The sequence below is a fragment of the Oncorhynchus masou genome, unplaced genomic scaffold (genome assembly GCF_036934945.1).
Source record: "Oncorhynchus masou masou isolate Uvic2021 unplaced genomic scaffold, UVic_Omas_1.1 unplaced_scaffold_900, whole genome shotgun sequence".
Taxonomy (NCBI): domain Eukaryota; kingdom Metazoa; phylum Chordata; class Actinopteri; order Salmoniformes; family Salmonidae; genus Oncorhynchus; species Oncorhynchus masou.
This window is the reverse complement of record NW_027015471.1, coordinates 225,863-233,862: the sequence shown is the minus strand read 5'-3', so window position 1 is coordinate 233,862 and position 8,000 is coordinate 225,863. Positions and strand designations below refer to the sequence as shown.

The 8,000-nt window shown below is 45.8% G+C and overlaps 1 pseudogene; it reads right to left on the bottom strand.

Moving 5' to 3' along the window:
• Positions 1-2,898: 2,898 nt before the first annotated feature.
• Positions 2,899-7,205, bottom strand: LOC135538066 (beta-1,3-galactosyltransferase 2-like; annotated as a pseudogene).
• Positions 7,206-8,000: the final 795 nt, after the last annotated feature.

Here is an 8,000-nt window from a genome sequence, read left to right as displayed (position 1 = left end):
TGAGCTATGCTTCCACCTGGGCCTGTCTAGTTAATGTTTGAGCTATGCTTCCACCTGGGCCTGTCTAGTTAATGTTTGAGCTATGCTTCCACCTGGGCCTGTCTAGTTAATGTTTGAGCTATGCTTCCACCTTTGAGCCATATCATCTGGTTGGCTCAGGTTGAGTGGCAAAGGCTCATGTAGCTCTCTGTTGTCGTCCATCAGCACGGGCCACAGTCTGGCAGAGGCAGTGAATGGAGTGTTTTATTATTTTCATGTGTGCACAGGTAGAACGGCAACATCTTCAACTGTGTGTGTGTGTGTGTGCGCGTGTGTGTATCTATTTCTCTCTCTTTCACACGCACGCACACACGCGCGCACACACACACACACACACACACTGAAGGGGAGATGAACTATCTCATGAGTCAGTCCATCAGGACTCTTCTGAAGGGGAGATAAGCTAAGGGACATGATGATGAGACAGTGTTCAGTGGGGGATCATGGGCCTCATTTATAACCATTGAGTCGATTTTACACTAAATATCTATCTGAGTGATCCATTTCTGGAAAGACTGTGCATGTAGCTAAAAAGTAGTAAGTGGTTGAAAAGGTGCTAATCCGTGATGACATTCAAACACATAACCTTTGGGTTGCTAGAGGTTCACGTTGCACATCCACCCCGACCAGCCACCCTCCTCTCGTTTCTGACTTGACTAACCTTCTGTCTTATGTAACCATACCAAACATAACATATCATTCTAATTTGAATGTCTGTTTTTTTTTACATTTACTATGTCACATCCGGTCTTTGAGACCAGGCTGTGTTTCCGGGCAACCGCCTGGCTGAATGTGTCTTGGTGTTTTTACATGTACTATGTCACGTCCAGTCTATGAGACCAGGCTGTGTTTCCGGGCAACCGCCCGGCTGAATGTGTCTTGGTGGATTTAGACAGAGAACTTGGAACAGGACAGTTGGGCCAGGCCAAACCAAGCCCTGTTGATCAAGGAGAGAGTAGACATGTAGCCAACATCTTAAAGAGCACATGGATGTGGACAACAAACCACGTATATATTCAAATACAGGATGAAAACCAAGTCAATATATTCAACGAAAATTGCTTTCCATTGTTGACCGTGGTAAACAAATAGGTAACATAGAATCATATTTGATGTAGGCCTTACGTCTACAATTATTCATGTCCAGTTGTATAAAAAAATAACTTTATTTCAGAGTACATACACCATTCTGGGGCGGCAGGTAGCCTAGTGGTTATAGCATTGGACTAGTAACCGAAAGGTTGCAAGATCGAATCCCTGAGCTGACAAGGTTAAAATCTGTCGTTTTGCCCCTGAACAAGGCAGTTAACCCACTGTTCCCCTGAACAAGGCAGTTAACCCACTGTTCCCCTGAACAAGGCAGTTAACCCACTGTTCCCCTGAACAAGTCAGTTAACCCACTGTTCCCCTGAACAAGGCAGTTAACCCACTGTTCCCCTGAACAAGGCAGTTAACCCACTGTTCCCCTGAACAAGGCAGTTAACCCACTGTTCCCCTGAACAAGGCAGTTTACCCACTGTTCCCCTGAGCAAGGCAGTTTACCCACTGTTCCCCTGAACAAGGCAGTTAACCCACTGTTCCCCTGAACAAGGCAGTTCACCCACTGTTCCCCTGAACAAGGCAGTTTACCCACTGTTCCCCTGAACAAGGCAGTTAACCCACCGTTCCCCTGAACAAGGCAGTTAACCCACCGTTCCCCTGAACAAGGCAGTTAACCCACTGTTCCCCTGAACAAGGCAGTTTACCCACTGTTTCCCTGAACAAGGCAGTTAACCCACTGTTCCCCTGAACAAGGCAGTTTACCCACTGTTCCCCTGAAAAAGGCAGTTTACCCCCTGTTCCCCTGAACAAGGCAGTTCACCCACTGTTCCCCTGAACAAGGCAGTTAACCCACTGTTCCCCTGAACAAGGCAGTTAACCCACTGTTCCCCTGAACAAGGCAGTTTACCCACTGTTCCTAGGCTGCCGTTGAAAATAAGAATTTGTTCTGAACTGACTTGCCTGGTAAATAAATGAAATCCTGAAGTTCTCTCAAACCAGAGTGATCCTGATCTGTCGGTAAACTACTGTGAACCAAATGATCAGTGTCGTTTATCGTTCTCATCCATGTGCACTATTGTCTCAGTGGCACCCTATTCCCTATATAATACACTACTTTTTATCCCCTATATAGAACACTATTTTGTTGACCAGAGACTATATATAGAGGACAAGGTGTAATTTATCCCCTATATAGAACACTATTTTGTTGACCAGAGACTATATATAGAGGACAAAGTGTAATTTATCCCCTATATAGAACACTATTTTGTTGACCAGAGACTATATATAGAGGACAAGATGTAATTTATCCCCTATATAGAACACTATTTTGTTGACCAGAGACTATATATAGAGGACAATATGTAATTTATCCCCTATATAGAACACTATTTTGTTGACCAGAGACTATAAAGAGGACAAGATGTAATTTATCCCCTCTATAGAACACTATTTTGTTGACCAGAGACTATATAGAGGACAAGGTGTAATTTATCCCCTATATAGAACACTATTTTGTTGACCAGAGACTATATATAGAGGACAAGATGTAATTTATCCCCTATATAGAACACTATTTTGTTGACCAGAGACTATATATAGAGGACAAGATGCCATTCGGAATTCCTCCTCAGCATCGTGCGTCTCAGTCTCCCAAACGCTGACTTCCTTTTACAGTAAATGATAGAGGAAGTAACGATTGAACTGTCACACTGTCTCTGTCTACACCCCTTCCTGTCTGCGGCGTTTAGTCACTTCAAACCTCTGAGACTGCATTCATCTTTATGTACATATTCTTCATCCCTTTACACTTGTGTGTGTATAAGGTAGTAGTTGGGGAATTGTTAGTTAGATTACTTGTTGGTTATTACTGCATTGTCGGAACTAGGAGCACAAGCATTTCACTACACTCGCATTAACATCTGCTAACCATGTGTATGTGACAAATAAAATTTGATTTGGTTGTGTAGTTTGTGCTGTTGTGTTATTTGAGCTGTGACTGTTGTGTTGTTTGAGCTGTGACTGGTGTGTTGTTTGAGCTGTGACTGTTGTGTTGTTTGAGCTGTGACTGGTGTGTTGTTTGAGCTGTGACTGGTGTGTTGTTTGAGCTGTGACTGGTGTGTTGTTTGAGCTGTGACTGTTGTGTTGTTTGAGCTGTGACTGTTGTCTTGGTTTCTGGACACTGAACGTCAGTAAGAGAACACACAGGCGTTGAAATAGTATGGGGGGGGGGGGGGGTATATTTGTCCTGTTACTCACAGGTGTGTAATGGTAATGTGTTTCTTCATATCCCAACCGCCCCAGGACACCCAAAGGGGGCGGGGTCACGGATAGGGACACCGTTGTCCAGCACCCATGGAGCACTGGGGTTAAGTGCCTTGCTCAAGGGCACAGCAACAGATTTGCCATATTGTCAGCTCATATTATGTCTATATACAGTGTTGTAATGATGTGGAAATAGTTCAAGTACAAAAGGGAAAATAAATAAGCATAAATATGGGTCGTATTTACAATGGTGTTTGTTCTTCACTGGTTTGCCCTTTTCTTGTGTTTAAAAGTCACTCGTCTTGCTGCTGTGATGTCACATTGTGGTATTTCACCCAGTAGATATTTTTATTTGACCAGGCAAGTCAGTTAAGTACAAATTCTTATTTTCAATGACGGCCTAGGAACAGTGGGTTAACTGACTTGTTCAAGGGACAGAACGACAGATTATCAAAAATTGGATTTGTTTTCAAATTCTTTGTGGGTCTGTGTAATCTGAGGGAAATATGTGTCTCTAATATGGTCATTTTTGACAACTTTTACTTTTACTTCACTACATTCCTAAAGAAAAGAATGTAATTTTGACTCCATACATTTTCCCCGACATCCAAAAATAGTCAATACATTTTGAACACTTAGCAGGACAGGAAAATGGTCCAATTCACACAACTATCAAGAGAACATCCCTACTGTCTCTGATCTGGAGGACTCACGAAACAGAGAACATCCCTGGTCATCCCTACTGCATCTGATCTGGAGGACTCACCAAAAAGAGAACATCCCTGGTCATCCCTACTGTCTCTGATCTGGAGGACTCACTAAACAGAGAACATCCCTGGTCATCCCTACTGTCTCTAATCTGGCGGACTCACTAAACAGAGAACATCCCTGGTCATCCCTACTGCCTCTGATCTGGAGGACTCACTAAACAGAGAACATCCCTGGTCATCCCTACTGCATCTGATCTGGAGGACTCACTAAACAGAGAACATCCCTGGTCATCCCTACTGCCTCTGATCTGGAGGGCTCACTAAACAGAGAACTTCCCTGGTCATCCCTACTGCATCTGATCTGGAGGACTCACTAAACAGAGAACATCCCTGGTCATCCCTACTACATCTGATCTGGAGGACTCACTAAACAGAGAACTTCCCTGGTCATCCCTACTGCCTCTGATCTGGAGGACTCACTAAACAGAGAACATCCCTGGTCATCCCTACTGACTCTGATCTGGAGGACTCACTAAACACAAATGCTTTGTTTGTAAATTATGTCTCAGTGTTGGAGTGTGCCCCTGGCTATCTGTAAAAAAAAATATTAAAAAAAACTAGAGAATAGTGAGAAAAACTAGAGAATATGATGATTGAGTACCTTTTCCACCACCCACATAAACACAGAGATAAGGTGACCCTTCTCTACCACACCCACAGAAACACAGAGATAAGGTGACCCTTCTCTACCACACCCACAGAAACACAGAGATAAGGTGACCCTTCTCTACCACACCCACAGAAACACAGAGATAAGGTGACCCTTTTCCACCACCCACAGAAACACAGAGATAAGGTGACCATTCTCTACTACACCCCACAAACACAGAGATAAGGTGACCCTTCTCTACCACACCCCCAGAAACACAGAGATAAGGTGACCCTTCTCTACCACACCCACAGAAACACAGAGATAAGGTGACCCTTCTCTACCACACCCCCAGAAACACAGGGATAAGGTGACCCTTCTCTACCACACCCCCACAAACACAGGGATAAGGTGACCCTTCTCTACCACACCCCCACAAACACAGAGATAAGGTGACCCTTCTCTACCACACCCCCACAAACACAGAGATAAGGCAATCCCTCTCTACCACACCCACAGAAACACAGAGATAAGGTGACCCTTCTCTACCACACCCACATAAACACAGGGATAAGGTGACCCTTCTCTACCACACCCCCACAAACACAGAGATAAGGCAATCCCTCTCTACCACACCCACAGAAACACAGGGATAAGGTGACCCTTCTCTACCACACCCCCACAAACACAGAGATAAGGTGATCCTTCTCTACCACACCCACAGAAACACAGAGATAAGGTGACCCTTCTCTACTACACCCACAGAAACACAGAGATAAGGTGATCCTTCTCTACCACACCCACATAAACACAGAGATAAGGTGATCCTTCTCTACCACACCCCCACAAACACAGGGATAAGGTGACCCTTCTCTACCACACCCCCACAAACACAGAGATAAGGCAATCCCTCTCTACCACACCCCCAGAAACACAGAGATAAGGTGACCCTTCTCTACCACACCCCCACAAACACAGAGATAAGGTGATCCTTCTCTACTACACCCCCACAAACACAGAGATAAGGTGATCCTTCTCTACTACACCCCCACAAACACAGAGATAAGGTGATCCTTCTCTACTACACCCACAGAAACACAGAGATAAGGTGACCCTTCTCTACCACACCCCCACAAACACAGAGATAAGGTGATCCTTCTCTACTACACCCACAGAAACACAGAGATAAGGTGACCCTTCTCTACCACACCCCCACAGAAACACAGAGATAAGGTGATCATTCTCTACCACACCCACAGAAACACAGAGATAAGGCAATCCCTCTCTACCACACCCAGAGAAAAGCATCCAAGAGAAAGTCACAGCTCAAACAAGACACCCACAGGGAGCGAGGTCCCGGTGAGGGACACCATTGTCCAGCTCCCATGGAGCACTGGGGTTAAGTGCTTGCTCAAGGGCACATTGACAGATTTGCCATTTTGTCAGCTCCGGGATTGGAACCATCACCCTTTTGGGTTATTGGCCCAACGCTCTAACCTCAAGGCTATTTGTCTTTCCCAGAGTGTTGTTTTCAATAACAGACAGGCCCAGGTTGGTGCAAGTTTCTCCATATGTCCAGAAGCTCCTGAGGAGTGTCGAGGATGGTCGTGATAACAGCCATGTAGTGACAGCGGTCCTGGGCTCCTGCATACCCCTGAAAAAGGTTTCCACTGGGGGGTCAGTAGGCCGGATGCCCAGGTGTCTCATACACAGTCCCAGATACACATCCTCTATGTAGACGGCTTTAACATGCCTGGACGCCTCCACCAGCTTCCTGGGGAGGTCTAAGGTGAAGACATAGCCCAGGCCCAGAGCATAAGGTGGGTATACTGGTTCAGGAAACACCTCCTTTGGAAGGTACCATTTGGAGTTACGGTCTCTTAGAACGGCGGCCAATTGTGCCACTAGTCCAGTCATGTAGTTTTGCGTTGGAGCGTGAAGAAGCATGTTGACCAAGGTGTTCACGTTGAGGAACATGTCTGAGTCGATCTTCATGGCGTAGGAGGCGTTGGGGCAGCGAGAGCTCAGCCACTCCATCATCACCATGGTCTTGATGGTCAGGTTTTTGTAGCTGTCTATGAAGTTGCTCTGCAGCAGATCCTGGTGCTCTTTGCTCTCCTGCAGCACCTTCTCCTGGAGCTGCTCTGTCTCCTCTCCACTGGGCAGTCCCAGCAGGAAGAACAGACAAACCTCTCTGCCCAGTACCTGCCTCTCACTGCCCCAAGTCCTGCGGACGGCCTCACGGGCCTCCCTGTTATAGGGCGCCACTGGCACCATCAGAACCAGGAAGGGGTTCTGCTCCCGGCATTTCTCTGGCTCATCCAGGATGAAGGAGTACTCATGTGGGTATGGTACATGGTACGGTCCTCGGGACATGTTTGCTGCTGGCTTGGTTGTTGAAGGTGAGATCTGTTCTTTGAGGTCAACTTCCAGGATGACCACAGTCATCATCACGACCAGGAACAGAAACAGGCCAAGGCAGCTGTTGCGACACCAGCGTCTCTTTTGAGCTGTGTTCTGTCTGCCCCCTTCTGGCTATCATCAGTACTGCTGAAACACAAGGTTGAGAAAAATACATCTACTGTCAGTGTCTGACCACTGTTTCTCTATTTGATTCATTACTCCTTACGTTGGTTTAAATTCACAATGGAAGTTAATATATTTTATAGTTAGTTAGTAAGATATAAGATGGTTTTTCTTTTTACATTTGAACTATGTTCACTTCATCATACTATATACAATCAATCAACATCATGCACTAGATTTTATTTGAATGTTCGATGTTTAGAAGAGAAGTCCCCCCCCACCCCTCTCCCTCTGTGGCTCACCATTGTTTAGCGATGAGGGGCTGGGCATCATGGGCGTCAGGTGGGGGCGCTGGGTCCAGAAGTTGTGGCAGACCCCCATCATACATTTGGGTAAGATTGTATCAAAGAGGGTGTATAAAAGTCTGACAGAGATAAGTTACTCTAACAACCTGAGGCTCAGAATGTCAGCTCTCTGAATGTCAACGACTATGTTCAAAAAAAAGGGCTTTATTACGTTTCAGGTAAAGGAAGACGCTGTTTACCGTTGTCCATTTACGTTGGTCACCGTTCCAGGCTCTGCTTAAGGGGTAGTTCTCCCATAAACACCAATTGCGATAGTAGCTGGGTCTGTTCTGCTCATTTCGTTGACTTCAAATGAGCCAGGAAAAAGAGCCAGTGAGATTTATCACATTCTCTTCCGTCTCTGAAGGTTGATTGGCATTGGGCGGAGCATCGGTGGGAGGGCTGCTGTCTGACTTTATGGGTCTC